The sequence below is a fragment of the Cavia porcellus genome, unplaced genomic scaffold (assembly GCF_034190915.1).
Source record: "Cavia porcellus strain 051 isolate PalLab524CR breed Dunkin Hartley unplaced genomic scaffold, mCavPor4.1 scaffold_2, whole genome shotgun sequence".
Classification (NCBI taxonomy): Eukaryota; Metazoa; Chordata; class Mammalia; order Rodentia; family Caviidae; genus Cavia; species Cavia porcellus.
In genome coordinates this window covers 108871913-108898090 of record NW_026947485.1, presented here as the reverse complement: position 1 = coordinate 108898090, position 26178 = coordinate 108871913, and the positions used below count along the sequence as shown (strand labels likewise).

Here is a 26178-nt window from a genome sequence, read left to right as displayed (position 1 = left end):
CCAGAAATCAGCACAGTGTTACACAGGCTTTGATAAATATTTATCTCATTAGAAATTCAATATTGATAAATATTTATATCAGCAAATAATTATTGGATACCTACATCTATCACCTGTCACATGGCCACTTCTGGTGTCAAGCCTATTTAAAATCTGGACCTCTGAGTCCTATGGTGAATCCTAGGAAGGGTATCTGCAGCCATGGAACTTATTAATGTACTTGGATAACAAAATTAACTATATTCAAGGCTCTTCGAGGTGGGACAGATGGATATTGGGCATGGTTGTGTGATTTCTGAATCTTCTATTACAGTAGTGGTAGTTTTTAAAAAGCATGTTTTTTTAAAAAAGAATTCTATTACTTTCCCCTCACATTTTCTATGCCTTGGAGAATGCCTCTAAATTTCATATCGCCTTTGTTCTTATTAAGATGGTTTTAACATCTGTCTTTTAAATCCACAATGAGGATGAAAGAGACAACAGTTGAGGTCCCTCATCCCTGGTAGCCTCCCTGCAGGCACCCCAACTTGGCCCAGAGCCATTCCTCTTCTTTCTTCAGTGTTTGCCTTTTCCTAGCCAGCTCTCAGTTCATTTGACTGGCTTAGATTCAAACACAGTTAAATTCTGAAAATTGAGCTTTATAATTCAAGATGCTTACATTCTCTGAGTCATGTTGGTTTATCAAAAAAGCACATGATGCTTACATTTTCTGAGTCATGCAAGTTTATCAAAAACACTTCACATGACGCAAGTTTGAGAGGACATTTCCGGAGGCAGAGCTAGAATTCCAGAAAAGAGTTGGAGAGCAAGAGATAGCTTATACTTTGATCAACACTCATTCCCTAGGCCACATGGTGATTTCATTAGTGAACAAGGTGTGTACAGATCAAACCATGGGAGCCAGTGCAGAACAGACACCCAATTAGTTATAATAACCTTTGACTGGTAAGTGAAAACAAAGAACTATGGAAACATGGACACCCAGAATGAATTTTAGGACCAAACCGTACTGAGTTTCCCATCTGATGTGTCAGCCGGAAGGCAGCCCTCCTGAGAGATGTCCTGTGCATTCATTAGAACACAGGGAGCCGAGTGATTGGGAAGCCACATCCCCAAATAGGCTTTTCAGTTACTGCAAGTGAAAAAGCGAGGCCATATATTTTTAAGAGAGAAAGTCATATAAATCTGATGGCTCCATTTCCTTTATAGCAAATGCAAGTCATCTCTAGCCAAACCACTCTATTTTCCTGACAGAGACTTGCACAGTGGAAAGACACTATGAAAAATCAGTAGTAATAACTGCAAGCCACTTATGGTACACCCTGGGTTCAATTATGATGTTTTTGAGCTCACTTGGGGAAAGATAAGTCTTCCTTAATTTACACATACACACACATGCACGCACACATACACATACATGCATGCACACAAACACACACATGCACTCTTGAAATCCCTTACCCAACACAAATGCAGCAACAACCTCATAGAAGAGGAATTATAAAAAATTTATTCCCTCCTTAAATTTCATTAAGCTTTTCTCTTTTGAAACTTTTGAGTTATTGGTTTTAATAATACCAGTGTTCAGTTAATATTTTATTTTCTGTTGCATTGAAATAAACTGACAGGGATGAAAACAATATACTATTTTTTTCCAGGTCAATCTGCAAATATTGAGAGTGATATCTATCAATACTTAAAATGCACAAAACCTTGCTATAGTCTGAGTATGGTTTGTTCTCCAAAGGGCTGTGTCCTAGAAATTTGATCACTGGTGCAGTGATGTGGAGGTGGTGGAACCTTCAGCCACCTGGTGGAAGGTAATTAGGTGATGGGAAGGCTGTCATTATCAGTGAATTAACATTGACTCTCAGAACTAGGTCAGGTCTTAGGTGACTGGATTTATATTGTTCTAGGGAGTGAACCCAGACATTTCACACTGAGCTTCATCCCCAGCCCTTTATTTTTTTGTTTTTATTTTGAGATAGGTTTTCACTAAGTCATCTAGACTCAGCTTGAACTTGTGATTCTTTTGCTTCAGGCACCCAGTTCTTTCAGAGTGGGTTGTTTATAAAGGACAGCCATCCCACATACGTGGCTCTTTCTGAATGGGGCTGGTCTTTTTTTCACTTTGTCACACTGATGCAGGCAAGGAGTCCTCATGTATGCTGGTGTCACACTGTTTAGACTCTCTGATCACTAGAATTATGAGCTGGATAAACCTCTTTACTTGTTTTACCTTTAAACATTTTGTAATAGCAACACCAAATTGATGAATGTACACCAAATCTCTGCATTGCTGCCTCTGTGCCCTCATTCTTTTCCCTTATAAGTTGAAAGTGCTATTCCTCCTAATTTAGATTTTTCTGCCTGCACATTTGTTTGCACTCCACACTGGTGCACATTTGAGATTCCACATGGATCTCTCATAAGCATCTTAAACTTAGCATGTTCTAAGTAAACCCTGTTTGATCTTTGCCTTACAAACTTATCCCCCACACCAAGTCTTCCCCATGACAGTAAATAGTACCACTAGCTTTAGTTGTTCAGGCCATTCTTCTTCAATCCCCATAATTATTCTTGTTATTTATATTAGATCTTTGCCTTTTAAATATATCTGCCCAAATCAGCCATCATCATCTTGTCTAGACTATTGAAACAGTTTCCTTCCTGTTCTCACATTTACTCTTGTTGCATATTATTATTTGTTCTTCACAGAGTGAGTAGTCTTTATGACATATGTACATTATTTCTGTGATTAAAATTCTCCAATGACTTCCTACTGCATTTCAAATACAATGCAAACTCCTTACAATATCTTGGATGATTGCTCTCTGTCTTTCTAATATCACTTCATAATATATCCCCCTCATTCATCACCTATCAGCTACACTGATTTCTTTTCTGTTACTAGAAAACGCCAAGTACTTTCCCAACTAGGTATTAGCAAATGCTGTTCTCCATGTGTAGAATGCCCCACCAGCCAGCCTTTTGGTATACTTCTCAAAAGAATCTTTCCCTGGGTTTGGTGTTCAGGTAAGTGCATATTTCATTTACCTTATAGAACTTACCAGAATGTATAATCATATATTTACTTCCTCATTTATTATATGTATTTGTGCTAATAGATTATAAGTTCCACAAGGCAAAGATCATTACTCAGATACATGTACTTAGCCTTCCTGCAAGACCTCCATGCAGAAGGATATCAATACATATTCATGAATATTTGAGTAAATGAATGAATAAAAATATTTGGTACAGAGTTGCTATAAGAGCAAAAAATATAAAACCACCAAAATGTGTATTAATAAGCAAAAGGTTATATAAGTCATAATATAGTATTAACATACTTAGAGGTTTATTTGCACAAGTATAGAAAGCTATCCAAGGTATATTAAGTGAAAAGATCAAACTGCAGAACATTATACTTCAAAAAGGTCTGTGCCATAAATGAATAATTATACAATTCTCTGTTACAGAGTATTTAGATGATTGGTGGCATCCATGGTGCCTCTGGCATAGGTTTCTTGAATCTTTACCAACTGCCAGGACTTCATCTGATTGAAAAAACCTGTAGCCCAAATTGGTGCCCACTGGGTTTTTTGGTTCATTTCTGGCTGCTTTATTGTATTATGGACAGCCTAATGGAGGAATGTATATATGTGGGAATGAAGGGTAGGATTTGTGCTCTTTCTTGCTTGGAGGTACTAAGCCCAGCCAGATTTATTTCATTTTACGTGTGTTTTTCATCTGTCACTTGGAGGTCTTTAAATATTTTAGTGGTTCAATTTAAGCATACATAATGGATCACCTGGAGGGCTTGTTAAAACCCAGATTCCTAGGCCTCATCCCATAGATTCTGACTCAGTAAGACTGTACTAGGCCAAAGAATTTGCCCTTCTAACAAGTTCCTAGATTATGGTGGTATCTGAGGCTTTACTTTGAGAACTGTTACTTTAGTGGAGCAGCCTCAACTTTTCTTTCTCCATATAGAAAGAATCCTGTGGGCAAATGTGCTGAGGTCATGCAGGAGATCATCCATCCTTTTTGTTAGCTCTCATTCCAAAAGTCTTTGATTTCTCTGACAAACTACCAGAAATCTCTAGAGTGGCAGTGATTAAGTTTGAAATTTCTCTGCTCTTCTGCAGACAGGCTCTAGGCTTCCAGCCTTTAACTCTACACTATATACACAGCATTCTACAGCTAACCTTGGACTATGAGGTGTCAGATATGGGAAATGATGCATCCTTGCATTCTCATCTTTTCATCACTCCATCCCAATGTAACCTTCTGTGGGCACAGGACCTGTTTAATGGGGGAGTTACTGAAGGAAGGGTCAGGGCCCTGTAGAAGAGGCCTGCTATGTCAGTTTTTCATTTCTGCTCTTTATTATGCCTTCTTCATTTCCTTCTTTTGTTTCTTTCCTCAATACCCACTGAATATGTCTTCAGTGCCAGGCACTATACTGCAAAAGTTAGGGACAATAGATGTGGGAAAGTAAGTACTTATCTTCCAACAATGTATACCATAGTAGGAGAGATAGAAGAGAAAGATATCTAAGTATGGTTATCATAGAATATCAACAGCACAGGTACTAGCATGAAACTACTCAGAAGTGTAGAAAACAGAGACAAATTAAAAGAAGAGCTGGAAAGGGAGATACATTCTTACAGGTTATTGCATAAGTAATTTGCCTCTCTTGATTAGACTCCATCTCCTAATAGCAAAGCCAGTTATAAACCCCCATAATCCAATCATCCTCCAAAAGCCTGACCTTTGAGTGCATGAGGCTTTTGGAGGACATCTAAATATAAACCATATAGGAATCTAGGACCAGGTATATCCCTTCTTAGAACCCTGATATTCTTAGGTGCAGGGAGCAGATCTCTAAAATCCCTTCTAATTTTAATGTTCTATTAGTCTATGATCCTAACTGGCATCCTTCCCAGCTGATGCATGGCTTTTATGGTTACAAAGCTGAATGCATTCAGTGGCAGAGTGGGCAACAAAAATTTCAGTCGGTGGGTTAGAATTGCAAACGAAGCAGCTCTGATGTCAAGAAGCACCATAATTTTAGACTCAATAAAGTAGAATTTTATAGAAAATAGAATTTTGGAAGTATTTATGGGAGTCACAATGAGACATTCTGAAGATATAATAATGCTTTAATACAAAATTTCCTGGCTTTCTTTTGAGTCACTGGAACACAGTGTTTATGTTTTGTAATGTTAATCACATGCAATTCTTCTAAATCTGGGATCTAATGGATGCAAGAATTGGTCCAAATGTCAATTTTAAACATATGTTTTTTATATTGAGTAGACCTACATGGTTCCAAACACCAGTTAACTCTTTGATGAAATTAGGGTCTGATTTTTTTTAGAGGTGGCTCTAATTGGTATTCAAGATGAGAAATCCTTAGATCATTAAAGCAAATGGGTCAGCAGAGAAATTAGAAGCCTACTTTCTGAAGCAAATCATGAAATCCTGCAATGGCTCAGTGAATGCTACTTACTTTGAAGAGTGGAGGGAATTAGGAAAATGTCAGACAGACTTTGGTAGGATCTGGAAATTTGAAAATTGGACAGAAAAATGAAAGCCAGTGTGAGAATCCTTTCATGGAGACTTTATATACAGATGGAGAACATACTGATTTTTTGGGGTCAATAATAGTCATTTTGAATTTCAAAATGACCATTTTCATTTTTTTCTAATGATGTGAAACAGTTTCACTTAGTCCTCAGAGAGCAATTAACTAGGCATTTTGTTTGTGTCTAACAATTGTGCTTATTGTTTTGTCTAAAGGAGACTGGACAAAAATGGGGCTGGAAGATGACTTAGCCTTTCAGGTCAAGAAGGAATTTATAGTTTTAAAAGTAACAGAAATTTACTGTTTAAATATAGGACCTCACAACTAGAAGAACTAGTGAAAGCCATGATACTGAGGGATAGATGGTATCTGCTCTGAAGATCTGACAACTATGATCTATTCATCCAACCAAGAGATGGAGGACAATTTGATAATTAAAGTTCCTTCTTACTTGGTGTTTCAAATAACATTGCTACAACTCATAATCATTTGGATGTTTAAATTGGAATTGCCTTTTGTGCCAGCAAAAGTCATGGAAGAAATCCACTTCCTAGTCATAACCTAGGATTATTTTTACCCCAAGTAAAATTTCTCACTTTAATTACTCATCCCATTCTTTAGTTTGGCTTCAGATAACTTTTAGACACTTGAAAAAACCCACTCACCCTAAAGTGTAATGGTTCAGGATTTAATCTTCTTCCCCACTGGTTCCAGAAGGAACAGAGGGAAAGAAGAAAGACAAAGTGGGAGGAAAATGCATTTTTGAAAGATATTGTTGTAATTTGGCTTTGGTATCTCCTCTACAAAAGCATGAGCCCTTCTCTTCTTAGGCATTTTTGTGGGTTCTTGCAATACTTTCCTGCTAGGAATTTTCATGTTATACTGGTTTGTTTGTTTGTTTGTTTGTTTAAGTACTGGGGATTGAACCCAGGGTATTCCAGTTACTAGGCAAGTGATATACCATTGAGCGACACTCCCAGTCCTACTCTGTTTTCTTATTCAGGCAATATATTTAATGGGTGAACATTTAAAACTCTTCTAGGCTTATAGTGGTGGTGCAATTCTTACATTTTTCTGTTGGCTGTCAGGAAGCTAGATTTGTTACCTTTTGGAGTATCCATTCAAGCCTAAGAGAAATAGGAATCTTGTGCAGCCTTCAATAAAAGTTTTAACTTGATAGTACAGTGCTCTCTCATCTTATTCAATTTTTTTTATTTTAAAGAGAAATAAAAGAAAAAACTCACAAAAAAGAAAACTAAAAAGCGAAAGAGACAAACAACAAAAAACCTCAAAACAAAACAATATAGGCTTTGCAAACAAGATGGTAGGAACTTAACAATGGTGGCTATATTGCATATTGTTATCTTTAAAAGGGTTACTTGGATTACTAGATATAGATATGAAAATTGATCTACTCATGTTATATTAACTGTCCTTTTCCAAGAACTAATAGAATTAGTAGTATAATCATCTTAGCTATACACACACACACACACACACACACACACACACACACACACATATCTTTTTCCTTTTCTCTTCCTTCTTTGGGCTTGACTTGCTCTTATTTTGCTATGTATTTGGGGTGTAGCATCAGGTTGTTTTTTTTTGTGTCAGCTGTGTTTTCTTGATATGAGAATTCACTGCAATAAATTTTCCTCTGAGGACTGCTTTCATTGTATCCCACAGATTCCAGTAAATTGTATTTGCATCTTTGTTTACTTGTACATATTGTTTAATTTCTTCTTTAATTTCCTCTGTGACCCATTGATTATTCAGTAGCGTATTACTTAATTTCCATCTGTTTATGGAGTTTTCATGGTTTCTCTTGTCATTAATTTCCAGTAGCATGGCACTATGATCAGATAACATGCATGGAACAATTTAGTTCTTTTACATTTACTTAAGCTTGTTCTATGGGCTAGTATGTGGTCTCTTTTAGAAAATGTCCTGTGTGAAGCTGAGAAGAATGTGTATTCTGATGTTGTTGGGTAGAATACTCTGTACAAGTCTAAGTCCATTTGTTCACAGATGTGATTCAGTTCTGTTATTTCTTTGCTGATTTTCTATCTACTTGATCCTTCTCATTGTGTCAGTGGGGTATTAAAATATCCTCTTATAATTCTGTTATTATTGCTTATTTGATTTTTTATGTCTATTAATATTTGTCTTATATAACTGGGTGCTCCTATATTTGGTGCATATTTATTTAAGATTTTTATTTCTTCCTCTTGAAATTTTCACCTAACTAGTATGTAGTGTGACCTTCTTTATCTCTCCTGATCATTGTTGGTTTGAAGTTCATGTTGTCTACAAACAGAATACCTACCCCTGATTTATTTTTTAAGTTCCTGTTGCATGAAATACTGTTTTACATCCGTTGACTCTCAGCCTATGAATTTTCTTTTGGCTTAGGTGGGTTTCTAATGTACAATATTTGGACAGATTTTGTTTCTTCATCCTTTCTGTCAGTCTATTTCTTTTAATTGGTGAATTGAGGCCATTTACATTAATGGCTATAACTGATATATATCAGCTTATTTCTGTCAGATTATCTTTGTGCTATTGGTTCTTTACCTTTCCCCTCTGTTTAATTATTTGCCCTGCTTTGTGGTTTTTTTTTCTGTTGTTTTTCTTAAAGTTGTCATTTTTATGCCTATCTAGTAGGTTGTTTTGGTGGTCATGAAGTTCTTCAGTTGTTTTTTGTTGCGGAAGTATCTTTTTTCTCCATCAATTTTGAAGAATAGTTTTGCAGGGTACATCAATTTTGGTTGAAATTGGTTTTTCTTTAGGATTTGGAATACTTCACTATCTACTCTTCTGGATTTGATTGTTTGTGTTGAAAAGTCTGCTGTGATTCTGATGGGATTTACAAATGATTTGTTTCTTTTCTCTAATAGTTTTTAATATTTTCTGCTTATGCTGACTTTCTGGGATGTTGATTATTATGTGTCTAGGTATAGATTTATTTTGGTTATGGCTAATTGGAGTTCTACAAGCCTAACTTATCTTTATATCAGTTTCTTTTCCCATGCTTGGGAAATTTTTTGCTATTATTTCTTTAAATATTCTTTTTATAACATTTGTGTTGTCACCTTCCTTTGCACTTACACCTATATCAATCTTGTATTGTTTGTGTTTGCATCATCTTGCAACTGTTGTATTATTATCCTGGTTCCTTGTTATTTTTAAAAGATCTTTCCTTTCCTGGTCACTAGATGCAATCTTGTCTTCAAGGTCTGAAAGTCTAACTTCACACTTGTGCAAGCAGTTTTGCCAGCTTTCAATGGAATTTTTGATTTCCTGGATATCTCTTTGAATTTGTTTCATTCATTTTAGATCTTTCCAATATTATTTATTCAAGGTTTCTATTATCTTCCAGTGCTCCTCAAATTTTTTATTTAGAGAAAGAAAGCAAAACAGAAAAAAGGATAGAAATAATACAGGATAGAAAGGATAGAATTTCAAAAAAGTAGTACTAAGAAACACTAGTTGATAAATTACATATTATTATCTTAGAAGCAGTTTTTCAAGCTACAAAATCAAAGCATAAAAAGTGGACAATCAAACAATAACAGTACAAACTATTCTGTTTGCTAAATTAATGAAAACTTAGTAGTATAGTTATCTATCTTACACACTTAAACATACATACAGTTATATCCTTTAGAGCATTTTCCTTCCCTTTCATTAGTAAAATATCTATTATACATTTTGAATCTTATTACTCTTTCAGTTTTTATCATTTTTTTATACTAGAGAGGCAATGTGATATTTACAAATATGAGTGATTTATTTCACTTATGAGGATAGTCTCAGGTTGCCTCCATTTACCTATAAAAGCCTCAAGATCATCCTTTTTATAGCTGAGTAATATTCCATTGTATAAAAATCCATCTTTTTCATCCACTCTACAGTTGACACACATTTTATTACAAATTGTGCTGCTTTAAACATGGGTGCACATATATTACTGTGGCATGAGCTTTTCAATTTTTCTGGGAAAATACCCAGGAGAAGAATAGCTGGACTGAATGGAGCTTCCAATCCTAGTTTTTTGAGGAGTCTCCATATTGATTTCCACCATGTACCAGTCTGTACTCCTACCAACAATGGAGAAGTATTCCTTTTCCCCCCACAGCCTTGTCAACATTTGTTATCTGTTGATTTCTTGATGGCCTGCTCAAGCCTTAAACTATGTCTTTAAAAGTATTCATTACATTTATCACTTCTTGTTTAACCTGGGAGTTTATTTCTGATCTGAGTCCTTTTACAGCTTCATGGAGTTGTTTCTTTGCTTCAGTTGCTTTCATTTCAGAAATTTCAGTTGTATGGCTTACACTTTCTTCTATGTCCATGTCTCCTGGACTTGTTTGGGATGGGCTGCAGGTTTGAGATTGCATTTTTCCTTCTCCTTTTGTCATTTTCCTGTATTTCCCCAGGGCAGCTAAATGCGAAGTCCCAGTTACTACCTGAGTAGGCAATGGCTGTTTTTGTGAGAGTGTCTCCCAAGCTGAATTAGGGACTTTAGATAGGCCCTTCCCAGGTGCTGTGTGGTACACGAGGCTCCCTGACTGATTAGACATTCAGCAGGCCTCACAGTGAGCACTGACACTTCCTGGCTACTTGGGACTCTTGAGATCTTAATGGCTCTGTGCAGAGTATCGAAGCTCTGAGGCTGGTTGGAGTCACTGGGAAGGGCTTCACCAGGTACTGTGAGCACACAAATGCTCCCTGGCTGGATGAAGCCACTGAGTGGGGACTTTCTGGCCCCTCACAGCGTATCAATGCTCTGAGACCAGTTGGGGTCACTGGGTGGGGTTTTACCAGGTCCTTTGAGGTGCACCAAGTCTCCCCAGCTGGGTGGAGTATACTTGGTAGACCTTCGTAGGCCCTGTGAGATGCATTGACACTCCCCAGCTGTCTGAGGTTGCTGGGCATCATTCAATTATTAAAAGCAGTTCCAATCTACCTTTTCATTAGTACTTTCCAGGCAAAATCTATATGTTGCACTGTGGTTGACAGACTTGAGGGGAAACAGGTCATGTCCTCCCAAGAAGTATGCTTATAGTCCTCCTGAAGCCAAGAACTACCACTGGTTCTGATGTGGAAATCAAGCACTTTCTTCATATTCCTAAATTAGGTTGACACATCTCTCTATGGAAAGGAACACTTTTCTCTCTCGTTGGAGCCCTATCTCACATGTAGACAGGGAATTGGTTTGGGCACAGAACTGGTTTGGAGCTACCCTTTACAAAGTTCTTCATGGATTTTCTAATCTCTATCTGAGATATCTGGGCATTTTGCATTCATTGATTTTAGCTTTCGGGTCTCAAAAGAAAAGGACAACAGCCTCCTAAATCCTGAGATTAAAGGTGTGTGTCACCATGCCTGGTAGTAAATTTTGGAAAAAACAAATTGCTCAAGAAGCAAGTCAGGTAAAAATTACTGAGGTGATACTGGTGAGAGATAATGTTTCTTATGTGAATAGACAGTAATGAAGACTTTTCCCATTAAGCTATTAAGGCAGAGTTAAATAGAGGTGAATCAGAAAACCAGATAGGAAAAAGGGGGAAGGTCACGGTGGGTGAAGAAGCATTAGAAAGTAAAGTTTAGGATAGGGATCCAGAGCTCTTCCAGGCCAAAAAGAAAAAAAAAATCAGAGATCAGATTCAGGTAAAGCAACGAAACAATTATAGCTCTGAATATACAGACCAGTACTAGGCAATTTGCCCATTAATGGGGAGGAGAACATCTAAGATTCTATGTGGCTGAAAATGCATTCACTCTCAACATGCACAAAAATGCTGCAAAATGCTAATTCTGTACTAGGCACTAAGATTGTAGCAGTTATCACAGTAGAGTTTACTCAGAGATAAGAAATAAACCACATTCAAAAGACTAGAATAAATTCATTAGAATAAATGCATGTTTGGTTAAAGAATAGAGTGCAAGAAGGATGGCAAGAGATATGGGTAAAGGTCAAATCATGTGGGTCCCTGTGGAACATTTTATGCATTCTGAATTTTATTCTAGAGACAATTAATTCAGAGTTTTAATCAGGTGCTAAAAAGCACTGTGTTTTAGAAAATCAATTTGACTGCAGTAGAGAAAATAGATTGGAAAGAGGCATGGCAGAAAGACAGAAACAACTTAAGGTCAGGTAGGGTGTGAGGTGAAGGGATGTGTTAAAATCAAACAATTGGATGGATGGTGGTGTCTTTTCTTTAGACATGGATAAGAGACAAGATTAAAACTAAAGGCAAGGGAATGGAGGGGGTAAAGGAATGGAGGTGTTGAGCTTACGTTTAAATATGCTGTGAAGCACCTGGTAAGATATGTGCAGTAGGAAAAAAATTAGAAAAAATGAGCAAAATACAAGTTTTTGCAATTGAACAAAAATAGATGATATTTCGAAATTTGTATGAGACGTATGTAGATTAAGAAAGGGAGTAGGCATAGGAAAGAACCTTGTAGAATGCTGATATTTGTAGGAAGTGTAGAAAAGAGTTTGCATAGGGAAATGGAAAGTGGCAAGAAACTTAGGCACAAAACCAAGAAAGAATGATGCCTCGGAGCCAAGCACCTATTAGTCTCGCCCTTTGGGCTTATTTTATTTTCCTATGGGTACTAGAATTATTATGGGAAGAAATTTAGAAATAGTTTACATTAGTTACTTGGGGAAACTGGGAGCAAAGAAGGCAGATTATTCCCTAGTCTATGAAATGTCCCCAGCATATCTCATTAAGAAGACCAAGGTCAGTATTTCTCAATATTGGCTATACACTGGAATCATCTGGAGGGCTTTAAAACAGTAATGAATGGGTCCTATCCTCCCCAAATTGTGATTTAATTGGTCTTGAATGCTGGCTGGGGATTGGACATTTTAGAAGGTCCTTAGGTTATTCCAAATGTGTAGTCAAATTTGAAAAGAACTGGCATAGTTCCTACTTAGGATAACTTGTGATTTTCTGTCAGTGTTTCTTTTTTTAAAATTTTATTTAAAGGAGAAAAAAAGCAGCATAAGGGTACAAGTAATACAGAATTAAAAAAAAACTAAGAAATCACTAGTTAATAGATTACATGTTGTCATCTTAGAAATAGTTGTTCAAGTTACAGGATTAAAGCATACAAAGTGGAAAAACAATGAGACTACAAACAGTTGTGTTCAGTGATCCAACAAACACTTAGTAATATGGTCATCTATCTTAACACACCTAAACATACTTGCAGTTGTATCCTTTACAGCACTTTTTTTCCTCTCTTTTTTACAACAACATTTACACATTTTGGTTTTTATTATTCCCAAACTTCTTATTACTTTTTTTTTTGGAAGAGAATAAAACCAAATATCACAAAACAAAGCAGTCAGTCAAAACAAAGGATGGATATAGTACATGATGTAAAAACAGAATACAAGGTTATCAACAATGGTTACCATAATGCCTCTTGCTACCTTAAAAAGAATTGCCTATATCATTAGTTATAATAAAATTGAACAAAACAGTACAGAATAAGACCAATAAAACCTAAGCATTGGAGACATTACAGGACTTCAAAAGAAGATAATAGTCAAACCAGAATGGGTGTCATAGTGAATCTTACTGCCTTCAAAGTAGTTGCCTATACTCTCAAACTTGATACTATCAAACAGAACAGAACAGAGTAAAATCAGTCAAAACAAGATGGTGGGAGCAATACAGGGCTTAAAATCAAGTTAATAGGAAATCAAAGAAGTTACTATAATATATCCTGCTATTTTTTTAATTTTTTCCCTTAATTAAAAAATAAAAATAAATAAATAAAATTTTTTTAAAAAAGGGGGAGATTGAGATAAAAGAGGACATAACAACATAACAATACAGGTCAAAGCATAACAATTTCAGCAACTTATGCTTCACCACAAGATAACCCGACTTAGTAGTTATTATAGTGTCTCTTTCCTTGAAATATTTGAGTATAACTTCATATACTATGGCATCAAACATCAAGGCAGTGTGAAACCATTCAAGAGGATGAAAGTATTACAGGGTATTTAGAACCAGCTAAGGAAAAACGAACAATGGTTTCTATATTATCTCTTTGCCTATAAAAATTTTTGTTTATACTATCACATATAATACAATCCAGTAAGATACAACATGATAAAACCAATGGAGACAAAACAACAACAGTTTGGTGGGACTTCAAAACAAGATGATATTAAATCAGCACTAGCTATTATGATGTCTTGTTTTCTTCAATGTCAGTGTTTCTTGATATAAGACATACATCAATCTGTAGAGAACCACATAGTGTATCTTATGGAAAAGTGAACAGTTTGAGCAAGCTCTCGCTGGATCAAGTGAATGGAGGTATGAGCATATTGATCTGTGGGGACAATGATGACACCAGCAGGGCCACAGAAGATGACTCCATGCATATTGTCAAGTACACACATGAACCTTATCACAGTTGCCCATAAGTGACCAGTGACATACACGACTATCTAATAGCTGCATCAAACAGGACCAGAATACGGTCTCCTGAATTATTGTACCACTCAGAGAAAAAGCAATAGGTCACTGCTTAATATTAAACTCAAGAGAGTTGTGAAGAGATTGAAATCTGTTTTGGCTCTCCCTTTTCAAACTATTTTATTTTATTTTTTCCAAACCATTTTATTGATAAATCAAATTCACAATTCCAAACAGTCTAGTAACTGCAAGCGATAATGCTTTCCTTTCCTTAAAAACCATGGTAAGAATACTGTTTATGTAATTCTTTCTTTAACATTTTACATGTATTATAGAAAAAATGTAAGTGACTTCCTATTCCAGTGATTTTCCTACACATCTCCTCTTATCCTCTATTTCCTTTCTTTATTCCTAACTTATTCTGCCCTCTTTTTCTCTGCATTATTCTGTGTCCTCCTCTTTTCTTCTTTCTCTTACACATCTGCCTCTTTCAGTTTTAGGGCAATTATCCTATGCACATTTCCACTTTTACTGTTTTTTAACCTCCATACTCATTTCTGTTTTTTCCCACCCTTTAGACACATCTTTCTTAGTTTTGTCTCCATCCTTCTCCTTGAACTCTTCAACATCTTTCCTTCATTTTTAAGAGAAGACATTATGAGGGAAAAAGCCATTGGATAGACAACTGACTGCCTTGTCAGTGACATTATCTTTTCAAATAAACCACTTATATGGGCCTCAATTGGTGTGGATCAGTGGGTATTCAATCCTGACTGCATAAGGAATTTAAAAAAAAACTGAGCAGAAGGATCCCAATGCAGATTAGTAAAGTCAGAATATGTGGTGATAGGATTATTGCCGGATTCACCTTGTTTGATTGGAAGGTATGAAGAGACTGCTCTCAGAACCTATAAATTTCCATGTCATGTTATTTTGAAAATAGCAATCTAACTTTATCATGGAGAAGCAGTTTGTCTTGGTTATTTTTTTCATTGCTGAGGTAAAATACTCAACACCCATAAGTTAAGGAGGAAAGGTTTTTCATCTCAGTTTGTAGAGGTTTCAGTCCATAGTCGACTGATTCCACGGCAGGGTGGCATGGTGCAGTTCATGCATAGCAGCTCATGGTACAACAGGCAAGAGGCAGGAAAAGTATCAAGCAGCAGAAGCAGCAGCAAAGCAGGCCTCCTTTTCCCTTTTATCCCATCCAGGTTATAAACATTTTGGATGGTGGCACCCACCACCACCGGGGACCTTCCCTTTATCCATACCCAGAACTATGGTAATTCCAATCAGTGGACTAATTTAGTACTACATACTGCTAGTCCTGGTATCACATATTCTAGATTCAGCCATCCAAAAAGCCCCACTTGTGGGTGCATGAGGTTTGGGGGGACATCAAGACACAAGTCATAATATTTTTAATTTCACAATTGCAAAGATTTTAAGTGAGCAGAAGTAAGTGGGAATAAACAAATAACACTAAGAATGCAGAGAAGAAATCTAAAAGGTTTGGCTGAAGGTCACGTTTAATTAAATCATACCACTCATAACTTTCAGGAAGCAAATGAGACACAGTAAGGAATCAGATGTCTACATGAAAACATCAGTGAGAGAAGGTAAAGCTGTAGTTCAATTGCCAATCAAAAATGCTAATATAAATAAAAATGTTATATAGAAACCAACAATTTCAGCTTTATATATTTACTGATGCCAAGAATAACTGTCAGAGATCAACTAGACTAACTCAGCACACTTCAAAGGATGGTCCACAGCTCCGTGGGAATGGTTGGTGAGCCTGTCAGAGCTTTCAGTGATAACAAACATCTTGTAGCACACATGCCATAGGTTTGCCATGACTGCTCTAGAAATCTCAGACGTTCTTTAAACTCAATACTGCTCTCACAGCAACACTAGGAGGCGATTTGCTTCGTTTGCTCTGTTGACATTTGAGCTGATGGTGGAAAAGCAGTAGAGTGAACTGCAGGAGTTTAGGCTGAGGTGCTGCCATCCAACTGCACCAGTGTCCTACTTTTCACTGCCACACATTCAAAGTAGCAATAAAACCAGTGTCATAAGAGAATGAAGTGGCAAGGAAAATTTTATCTTTTAATTTTGATGCTTAAGGCTAGAGCTCTTTACTATCCCACGCAACAAAATAAAATGTACCCATGGCACTTATATTGCACTCTGAAGCACAGTTGTTATCCTGGGAAGCGGTGAGTTGATGTTTGAATTGTAAACTAGCTGGTTTCTTCACGGAACATTACTCTTTATTGAATAAATGTTGGTAAACTGTGATTATTCATATTTGAGTGTTTTGGCAGACATTTTCTCCAAAATTAACAATGAGAACTTGTAACTTTAAGAAAAACAATTGAGTCTGTAGTTTTTTCCAGTACTATGCTCTTTACATCACTGTAGTTTAGTAGTGTAACTTCAAATCAAGGATTGTGAAGCCCCCTGCTTTGTTGATCAGAATTGCTTTTGCTATTCTAGGTCTCTTCTGACTATATGCATTTTAGGAATGTTTCTTCCAGTTCTGTGAGATATGCTTCTGGTGTTTTGATTGGGATTGCATTAAATCTGTATAAAGTTTTAGAAGGATGGCCATTTTCACATATTGATTCTACCTACCAAAGAACCAGGGATATCTTTCCATTTTTTGATATTCACCTTGATAACCTTTTTCAGAGTACTATACTTTTCTATATAACTCTTTTCCAGTTATTTTGAGATTGATTTCTAAGTATTTCATTTTTCTTAATGCTATTGTGAAAGATGTTATTTCCCTAATTTCTCTCTCTGTGAGTTTTTATTTGTGTGTTGATATTTGAGTATGGATTATATATCTTACTAAGCTACTGATTTTGTTTATTAAACTCAGGCATCTTTTGGTGGAGTTTTTAGAATCTTCTGTATAAAGTATCATGCCTTCTCGGTGTTTGGACAGAGAAATGATAAGGTGAAGGACTCATATAACCCAAGTTTATCTATTTGGAGACTTCTCAAAATGACTGTTCTTGTGATGAGCACAGATAGATGTCTTGTAGACCAACCCTAATGGGTTGCTTCCTCTCTTTTAAACTCTTATGCATATGCTTTGTTCCTACAAGTCTCTTCTTTCAAAATGATTATTTGCATGATTGTTTGTATGTTCCTCCCCTTTGGTCAATGACTCATTTTTCTCTAAGTGTCTCAGTTGTAATTCCTCCTCTATTCAGCCATTACTTGCTTTTGCTAGTGCTTGATTTCCCATATGTAAAATGTGCCATTTAAAAAGAGAGGCTTTAAGGGATTCCTGAACATTTTTGATGCTATACCTTTGACTGAGCTTCTTGAGATGACTCTATTACTTCATATGAAATGATGTCCTTTTTTCGCTTTGTTAACTTATCATCTGTTAGATTGTACTTTAAATGTCACTCTTCAGCATTTTCCCTAAGGCTTGGGTTAACACTTCTTGTAATACTTGCTGTACTGGACTCTCTTCTTTTTAAGACACTTACTATATGGTAATTGCTTTTTAAGTATCTGCTTTCCACACTGAACTGTGAGTTCCCTTAAAAGAGGAACTGTGTCTTCCTTTTTTCCATACTGAATCTGTTGCCTAGTAGGTATTCTCAGAGATATCTTCCCAAGTCATCCTATTCAAAATTTTACTTTTTCCCCTCAAATACTTCACAAAAACATTACATGACTTTTAAAATCCTTAGTATGTATCTCTGTGTACCATACTCTGTGTCTTGATTTGTATGCTCATTATCTATTTTGGTCTGTAATTATGAAAAATCCATGAAAGCTACAGTAATCTTTTCTGCTCATTATATATCCTCAGTAACTAAGAAAGTCAGGGACATAGAAGGAATTCAATAACTTTTGTTGAATAAATTTGTTTCTTGACTGTACCATCATGGTAGAACACATACATTGAAATCCCCCCCCCCCAAATATTAAGGATTAAACCCAGGGCTTTCACACCAGGCTCCATTCCCAGGCCTTTTAATTTTTTATTTTTTTGCACCAGAGATTGAACTCACAACCTCATGCTTGTCAAGCAGGCATTTATGCCACGGGGCTAAATCCCAGCCACCTTTTAAAATTTTTTTAAATTTTATTTTGAGATAGGGTCTCAGTAACTAAGTTGCCCAGGCTGGGTACCATCCTGGGCAACTTAACATCTTTCTGCCTTAGCCTTCTAGTGTTGAAAAGCTGAACTCTGAAATGTGCTACATAAATCAGTGTGCTGGAATTATAGGCATGAGCTATAATGCTTGTTTTTTTTTCTTTTTTAGCAATGGGATTGAAGTTGCTTTTATTCATACATGTTTTCGTATAATTTCTCTAGTACAGAAAAATATATGTTTGTATGAATTTTGAAGAAAGTCATGAATAAGGTTTACTGTAAAGGATATGACATAAGTTGGCCTATGTGGTAAAGGGCTTATAACCTTGACTATCACTGGACTGTAAAGATGTTGTAGACCAAATGCAATAATGGATTCTTGGCCCTTCTCAAAAACCATTTACGACGGTGCCTTAAACATATTTTTGAGAAAATCAAGAGCATATGAACAAAGCAAAAGAATTTTTTTTAAAAAAGATTATATAAGTAGAGGAATATAATTCCAAAGATCTTGAAGTAATGAACCAAAGTTATAAAAAAAAAACTTCTTCAAAACCACATAAGTAACTTAAACAAGATAATATATGTTCTCTAAAAATATAGTTTACAAGATAGAAGAAAAGTTAAACAGCAAGAAAAAATTAAGTAAACTAAAATAACTAATCCTTAGAACTTTAAGTTTATAATCCATTTAGAAAACACCAAGTTTCAAATGCACAGCCATTTCAAATGCATCTACCATGATATAATTGGATTCTGAATGCAAAGAGGAAATATCAAGATAATTAAATTCAAGGTTGTGTGAGGTTAAGGACTAAAATTTAAACTGTATCAAATTAAAAAGGAGATTCAAGTACAAGGCAAGGAAGAGGAACGGTTATTTTTAAAGAAATAATGTGTATGTGAGACTCAAATGACTCATTAGGTAGGGAATTATTTATTAGTTTCCTTCATATAACTTAAAAATGGAATATTTATGTAACAATTTAGTGTGGTTGTTTAGAATCCACATTTTTCCATGTAGTTGGGAAAATAGTTTTCTAGTTTTCGATTATAATTTTAAAGGGCTGTAATATTAAGTTATTCTTATCATAGTAGGGCTTAATTATTAAAATTCAGTTTTGAAAAGCTGAACTTTGATCCTCTGAAATGTGCTGCATAAATCAAATTCTAAACTATACAGAAGCATTATATTTACTGATACATTGCAATTGTTTCCACAAATTGCTTTAAAAAGCTAATGTGAAGATATTGAAACTGACTTCTTCACATACAGAAATTCATTTAAATTAAGAATTATTTGAATTACACATAATTTTAAGAAGTTGGGCAAATTCTGGGTATTATCCTGGGTATTGAAAATATAGATATAGATATCCTGGGTATTGAAAATATAGATATAGTTCTTGTCTTCCAAAGCTGACAGTCTCATGAAGGGACAAAACATGTCCACAAATAACTGATATAATAACAGCTATACATTTAAATCAGAAGACAAAAAGGATATGTCACTCAGTTCTAATAGCTCCTATATAAAACTTCCACTGTAATCTTGCTTCTCTGATGGCAGTGAAAGTGCTAGACAGAAGAAGTTTACTGTCAATAGTAGGTTGGCAAATTCCGTTTACCTCTATCTATGTGTATAATTTCAGAAAATCAGAGATGGACACTTACTATTTTGCAGGTAAGCAGAGAAAGAGCTTCTTTAATGGTGACATAGCAATATCATGGTAGAAATGTCACTTGAAAACTCTATAAAACTCTATATGTTAGGTCCATTTCCCTTGTCCTTAATTCTACATCTAAGTACTTCAGCATTTGGATCCATATTGAGAAGTTTAAGAAAAATAAGCACAATCTTACTATGAGACCTGTATTTCTCTTACTGTGGCAGGTAAGAAAGCACAGGATCAATCATTTGATTAATCTTTTATTAGCTTCCTATTGAATTTTTCACACAGTAGATTCCCAAGTCATTGCTGCTTCCACATAGCCCTCTTCTTTTGCCCACTTGTAACAGACACTCTTAAATTCTATTTTCATACCTTGTACTCTGTTCTTACATCACGTACTATGTCTGTCCTTGGTTTTGACTGACAGCTTTGTTTTGTCATATTTGACTTTATTCTCTTCCAAAAAAAAGTAGTAAGAACTAAGGAGTAATAAAACCCAAAATGTGTAAATTTTGTTGTAAAAAAGAGAGGGGAAAAAAGTGCTCTAAAGGATACAACTGCAAGTGTGTTTAGGGGTGTTAAACAGATGACCATATTAATGTTTTTGGTTGGATCATTAAAGACAACTGTTTGCAGTCTCTCTGTTTGAATGTTCACTTTGTATGCTTTGATACTGTGACTTGAGCAACTATCTCTAAGACGATAATGTGTAATCTATTAACTGGTGATTTCTTACTGTTTTTTTTTTTGTTTGTTTTGTTTTTTTTTAGTTCTGTATTACTTGTACCCTTGCACCGCTTTGTTTTGTTTTGTTTTTTCTCTTTTTCCTTTTAAATAAAATTTTAAAAAATTCTGTTTTCATTCTTAGTCTAAGTGTTGTGACTATCATAACTTCCAATTCTAGAACTCTTGAAATCCTTATCATTAAAGTACAATGTTTACAATGCCTAAGTTTTATTGGTCTTGTTCTCTACTGTTTTGTCCAACTTTATAATATCTAATAAGATAGACAATTCTTTTTAAGGAAACAAGGGACAACGTTGATAACCATTGTTGATAAACTTGTACTCTGTTCTACACCATGTGCTATGTCTATCCTTGGTATTGACTGACAGCTTTGTTTTGCCATATTTGACTGTATTCTTCCCCCCCCCCCCAAAGAAAGTAATAAGCACTAAGGAGTAATAAAATCCAAGATGTGTAAATTTTGTTGTAAAAAAGAGAGGGAAAAAAAAAAAGAAAAAGAGCTCTAACGGATATAACAGCAAGTGTGTTTGGGGGTGTTAAATAGCTGACTTTATCAATGTTTTTGGAACATTGAACACAGCTGTTTGCAGTCTCCCTGTTTGAATGTCCACCTTGTGCTCTTTGATACTGTGATTTGAGGAACTATTTTCAAGAAAATAGTGTGTAATCTACTAGCAGGTAATTTCTTACTGTTATGGTTTTTTGTTTCGTTTTGTTTTGTTTTGTTTTGTAGTTCTGTATTGCATGTACCCTTACGCCGCTTTGGTTTGTTTTGTGTTTTTCTCTTTTTCCTCTTAAATAAAAAAAAAAAAATAAAGTACATTGATTGAGAGCTGAGATTCTGAAATCCAATTCCCTGGAATTAAACTTGCTGATATACTAGTTATTGACTCTGAGAGCCTGGAAAGTTGTTGAAAACTCATAGGCTCAGTTTTTCTTCTACAAAATGAGAAAAATAGTACTTACCTTATAGAGTTAGTAATAAGATTAAATATTTTTAAACTATTGAGGGTATGTCTCAATAGTTAGCATAATGATGATTATTACCATATTATTATTATCCTTCCACTCTTGAGAACGAAGAGAAGTATCATACTTACTAAGAACCTCCTTTCCTCTGCTCTGGCTTCCTTCAGAAATTGGTTTCCCTAAAGACCTGTAACATATCTTGTCTCATTTCATTAAGTATATTCTTGATTTACTTCAAAATTCAATTTTCAAAATCTGTTTCCTCATTTATGTTATAGTACTGTGGTTCTTCCTGGTAGAACTGATAAAATTCTTGAAAAAATATCTACAATCCTTGCCTGCTCTTGAAATCACCCACCTACTTTAGGTGCAAGCGTTCTTTTGCATCTCCAGGGAGCTTCTCACTACCAGATATGAAATCTTTTCTTGATCATCTGTTTCTACTTTTGACTTTAATTAATATTAAGTGCAAATTGCTAATGCAATTGCACTTATTATTAGAAACGGACCAATAATTTTCTCCTTCTTGAGACTTTTTTCAACCCTCAACGGTTAAGATTTTCTTCCTGTGTCTTAGACTGATATCCCCTCTGCCCTGCCCTGGCCTCCCCTCTTCTTTCCTCTCCTTTCTCCTTTCCTTTCCTCTCCTCTCCTCTGTCTTCCCTCCCCTTCTTTGTCCCCATCTTATTTGTGATCTTTTCTCAAATTATGTTCAAGTTGCTTCTGACTGATCTGTTCCTCAGTGCTATCATTTACCTTGGCAGTTTAGCTGTGCTTGACTCCCAAATAAATATTCTTGGCTTGATAGCTCATGAAAACTACACTCTAGTACTTCCAGCTGAGCAAAGGTTATTGACACTTGTATTTTTTTCTGTGCTTAAAAATCAACTTGTCCAAATTTTCCTTCCAAATAAAAATGTCTTATTTGATTTATTTATGCCTGTTGGGGCAAACTCTTCTCATACCATTCCCTCTCACTGTAAATTCCAGTCATGGTCTTTTCATTCCTTTGAAATGCCACTTTCCAGTCTGTTTTACTACTATTGGAAATTTCCTGTGTTTTCCAGGTCCAGCTAACTTCTTCAGCTGAAATGTCACTTTCTCAGGGAAGCCCTTCATATCCTCCCATCCATATTAATGCTTTCTCATGATAGTGGTTAAATTTATTTTAAAGCACTTAAAGTAATTGATAACTATACATTTTTCTCTGTGATAATTTGTTATATTGTTCCCCAAATATAGAATTCATGAGTCCAGGGACTAGTTTGTTTTGATTCCAGTTGTATCCTGGATACTGAGAGATGGCTATGGTTTAGTGACTGACATATAAGTGGGAAAGATGACATTGAAGTGTGCAGGGATCAGTTCACTTCAGACTGTATGAGCTTGTTAGGAAGCTTAATTTTATCTTTCAAAATGGGGGGGTGGATCACAAGTTTAATTAGGAAAGTAAAGCAATCAAATGTATTTTTAGGAAGATCACACTGATAGTGCAGAAACAAAGGGAGATTAGAGAGGGATTCATTTCTATAAACTCTAGCACTCTGGAATGAAGATTTAGAGTCTGCATTTAGGTTTTTTGTACTGAGCTTCTGCTGGTTTTGCCTGTTCAACATCAGTCCCGTTTCATCTGGGAATAGCATCTTGATTTTCCTTTTGGTACAGTATCTGTTTCTCAAGGGTTGTGATTCTGTTGAGACTGTCAGTACAAATATATTCTCTTCCACAAAAGAGTGGGAATGTAAGCCACATTAAACCAGTTAACATTTCTGGAATCTGAGATTTGAAATGAGTGACACAAAGATTAGAGCTGATTCATCTCTATTGGCCTCTGATGCTTACTAGTGTCTGCTGCCTGGGTCGCCAGATACCCAGGTTCCAACCCTTTCCTAGGTGCTTAACTTTAAAAAAAAGTCTGAGTGCTAGTCATGTTTTTCAAAACTCAGCCTTTACCACTTATTAGCCAGAGTTGACTTCTGTTGGCTTGCAACCAAAGAACCTTAACAGGTACAGCATTATATCCCAAACTTGACTGGACATAAACATCATCTAAGGTAAGTAAAGTATGTACTTATAGATTCTATAATCACTGAACAGAAACTCTGGAAAAAGACTTTGAAATTTTCTCTATTAAGTTTTAATAACCACATGAATTTGTCAAATATTGAAACGGCAAAGATTATGGGAAAAGAAAAAGAAATGACTGACAAATGCAGTTTAGACGTGGTGAATAGGGAAAAGGGACCTGACTTGAGTGACTGTGAGGATGGTGGTGTTATGAAACCTGAGGAGAAGAATGCTTACGGGGCAGAGTGGATTTAGTTTTGGGGATATGTAGATTTTTAGATACTTCAGAACATTTAAGGGAAAACGGGAGCTAGTAAGTTGTTTTGCCACTCACAAGATGTGTAACATTGAACAAAATAACAAGTTTCTTTGTATAATGGGGATAGCAACAACAATAATATCACACATTGGGTTTTAATGGCACTTAATATAAAACCCTTAGAAATATGTCTGGTACACAGAATGTGATAGGTACTACCTAGGAGTTAATGAGATGAGTGAAACAAAGTCAGATATAAAGGTCTGTAATTTAGGGTAGAAGTTCTGGCAGGAGATGAAATCTTGTGAGTTATGATCCTAGAGGGAGTGTTTGAAGTCACAGAAATAAGTGATCAAAGAATAAATGTAATATATAAAAAACAGAAGGAGCCCTACTTTGTGGACTTTTTCTCTCATTTCAACCTATCAAAATTCTTCAATTACCATGTTTCATCAACTCTACAATAACTTCTACCCCAATTTTTAACATCCGTGAAAGAGGGATGCCTCTTACCATCAAAAACATGTCATAATTTAATTATCAGAGTTCTTTTTGTAGTGGCATAGGAAACAGTGGTGTATCTTTAAATTGACAGCGTCTTAGATTTGATGGATTTGATGAGACATCTGAGAAGTGTGGTCTCTCTTCTTTGAACCTCCAGGACACCCTGTATGAGCCTCTCCTTTAATGTTTATTTTGGTCTGCCCTCTATTAGAGTTGTCCATCAACTTTTTGACTACAAGGTCCCTAAGTCAAGAAGTCCTCAACTCTCCTTTTTTGTATCTCTGAGACTACATAAATGCATCTGTCTGAAGATGGAACTAAATAAAAATTTCTTGGATTAAATTGACCTCCAAAGCAGCTCAAAAATTATTTTTGGGATTTCTGATATTTTGCAATTAGCCTCCTTGCTGTTCCCATCTCTTAGCTAATTCGATGTACATAAGTGCATACTTGTTTTGGGTTACTAATATACTTGATTCAAAAAAAGCATCCGTCATTTTAATTCTCCAGGTAGTTAATAACATGAACTTCTTCAAGAAAACATATTCAGGCACTCCTGGAAATACTTAAAATAGGGTGAGAATGTTTCCTGTAAAATTATACGAGAACAGAGAACAAATGTTCACACACATTAATCATTAACTTGTAATTGCAGTAGTTGCAGATTCTTTCTGAACTATCTGTTTGCATTGTGTTCTTTCTACCTGTTAAGCAAGCTCTATTCCTTTCCCTGATTATATGTAGGACTTTGTGAGCCTATTACATGTATCTTCAATATCCCAGGATCTCCAGAGACAAAAAATGTTCAGACATGCATCATAATTGAACTAAAGGGCTCACCTTACTAAGCATACACAGAATGTAGGTGACATCTTTGGCAATGTTCAAGGAAATCTTTCTATTACAGTCTATTACAGCTGAATTTTCTAACAGCCTTCTCTCTATCACTTCTGGCTCTGACATCACATGGTTTATGACCTAATCTCACTAATCACATCCTGGATCCTCAGATCACATGGAATCATTAGCCTCCCCTCTTTTTCAGGGCCACAGATCATTAAAGAATCTTTAGTGTCACAATTGGAATGAGAAACGTAATTCCTGACACCCAGTGATTGCTATTTTGTTTTTTCTTTTTTTCTCTAGGACTTTTCCCATGCTGGGTGGGAGTTGCTTTTCATCCATACTGGGACTACCTTTCTGTAGCTGCACAGCTAAAGTGTCTTTGTCAGGTTGGTCTTCTAGCCCCTGTTTCTTCCTGTTGTATACAGTCTGCCATCTTGGTCTGGTTCACTGATTACTTTCTCTTCCACAAAACTCACCAAGGACTCAAAGGTACTTTATGTGAGTACTCAGGGGTAATTAGATGGGGCTATGAGACTGTAATGATAACTAAGGCAACATATGGCATTTTAGTCCCATACTGCTTTTTTTTCTATAATCTCAAGAGGAATTTGCTGTGCCCAAGATGCAGATTCTTCCTGTCCTCTAAACTTACCTTTCTTGGCTTCCTAGCTCCTCTCTGTAGGTTTCTAATCAGTTCAGGCTATTCACCAGCATCCAGATTCCCCACGTACTCAAGCTCTCTTAATTTTTCTCCTAGTGTTTACCTAAGCCTGGAATTTTCTTCTATACTCTTTGCCCATTGAAATCTCACTCATTCATCCATGCCTGACCTAATAGCACCTCCTTTATGAAGTCTTTTAGTCTTCCCTTGAAAACAATTTTCTTTCTTTATTGTCCTGTAGGACAATTGTGTTGTTGAGTCTGTAGTTACTATATTG

At 35.8% G+C, this 26178-nt stretch overlaps 1 protein-coding gene across 2 annotated transcripts in view; it reads right to left on the bottom strand.

Moving 5' to 3' along the window:
* Hpse2 (heparanase 2 (inactive)) overlaps positions 1 to 26178 on the bottom strand; it is a 924256-nt gene that overhangs the window by 53718 nt on the left and 844360 nt on the right. The window lies entirely within an intron of this gene.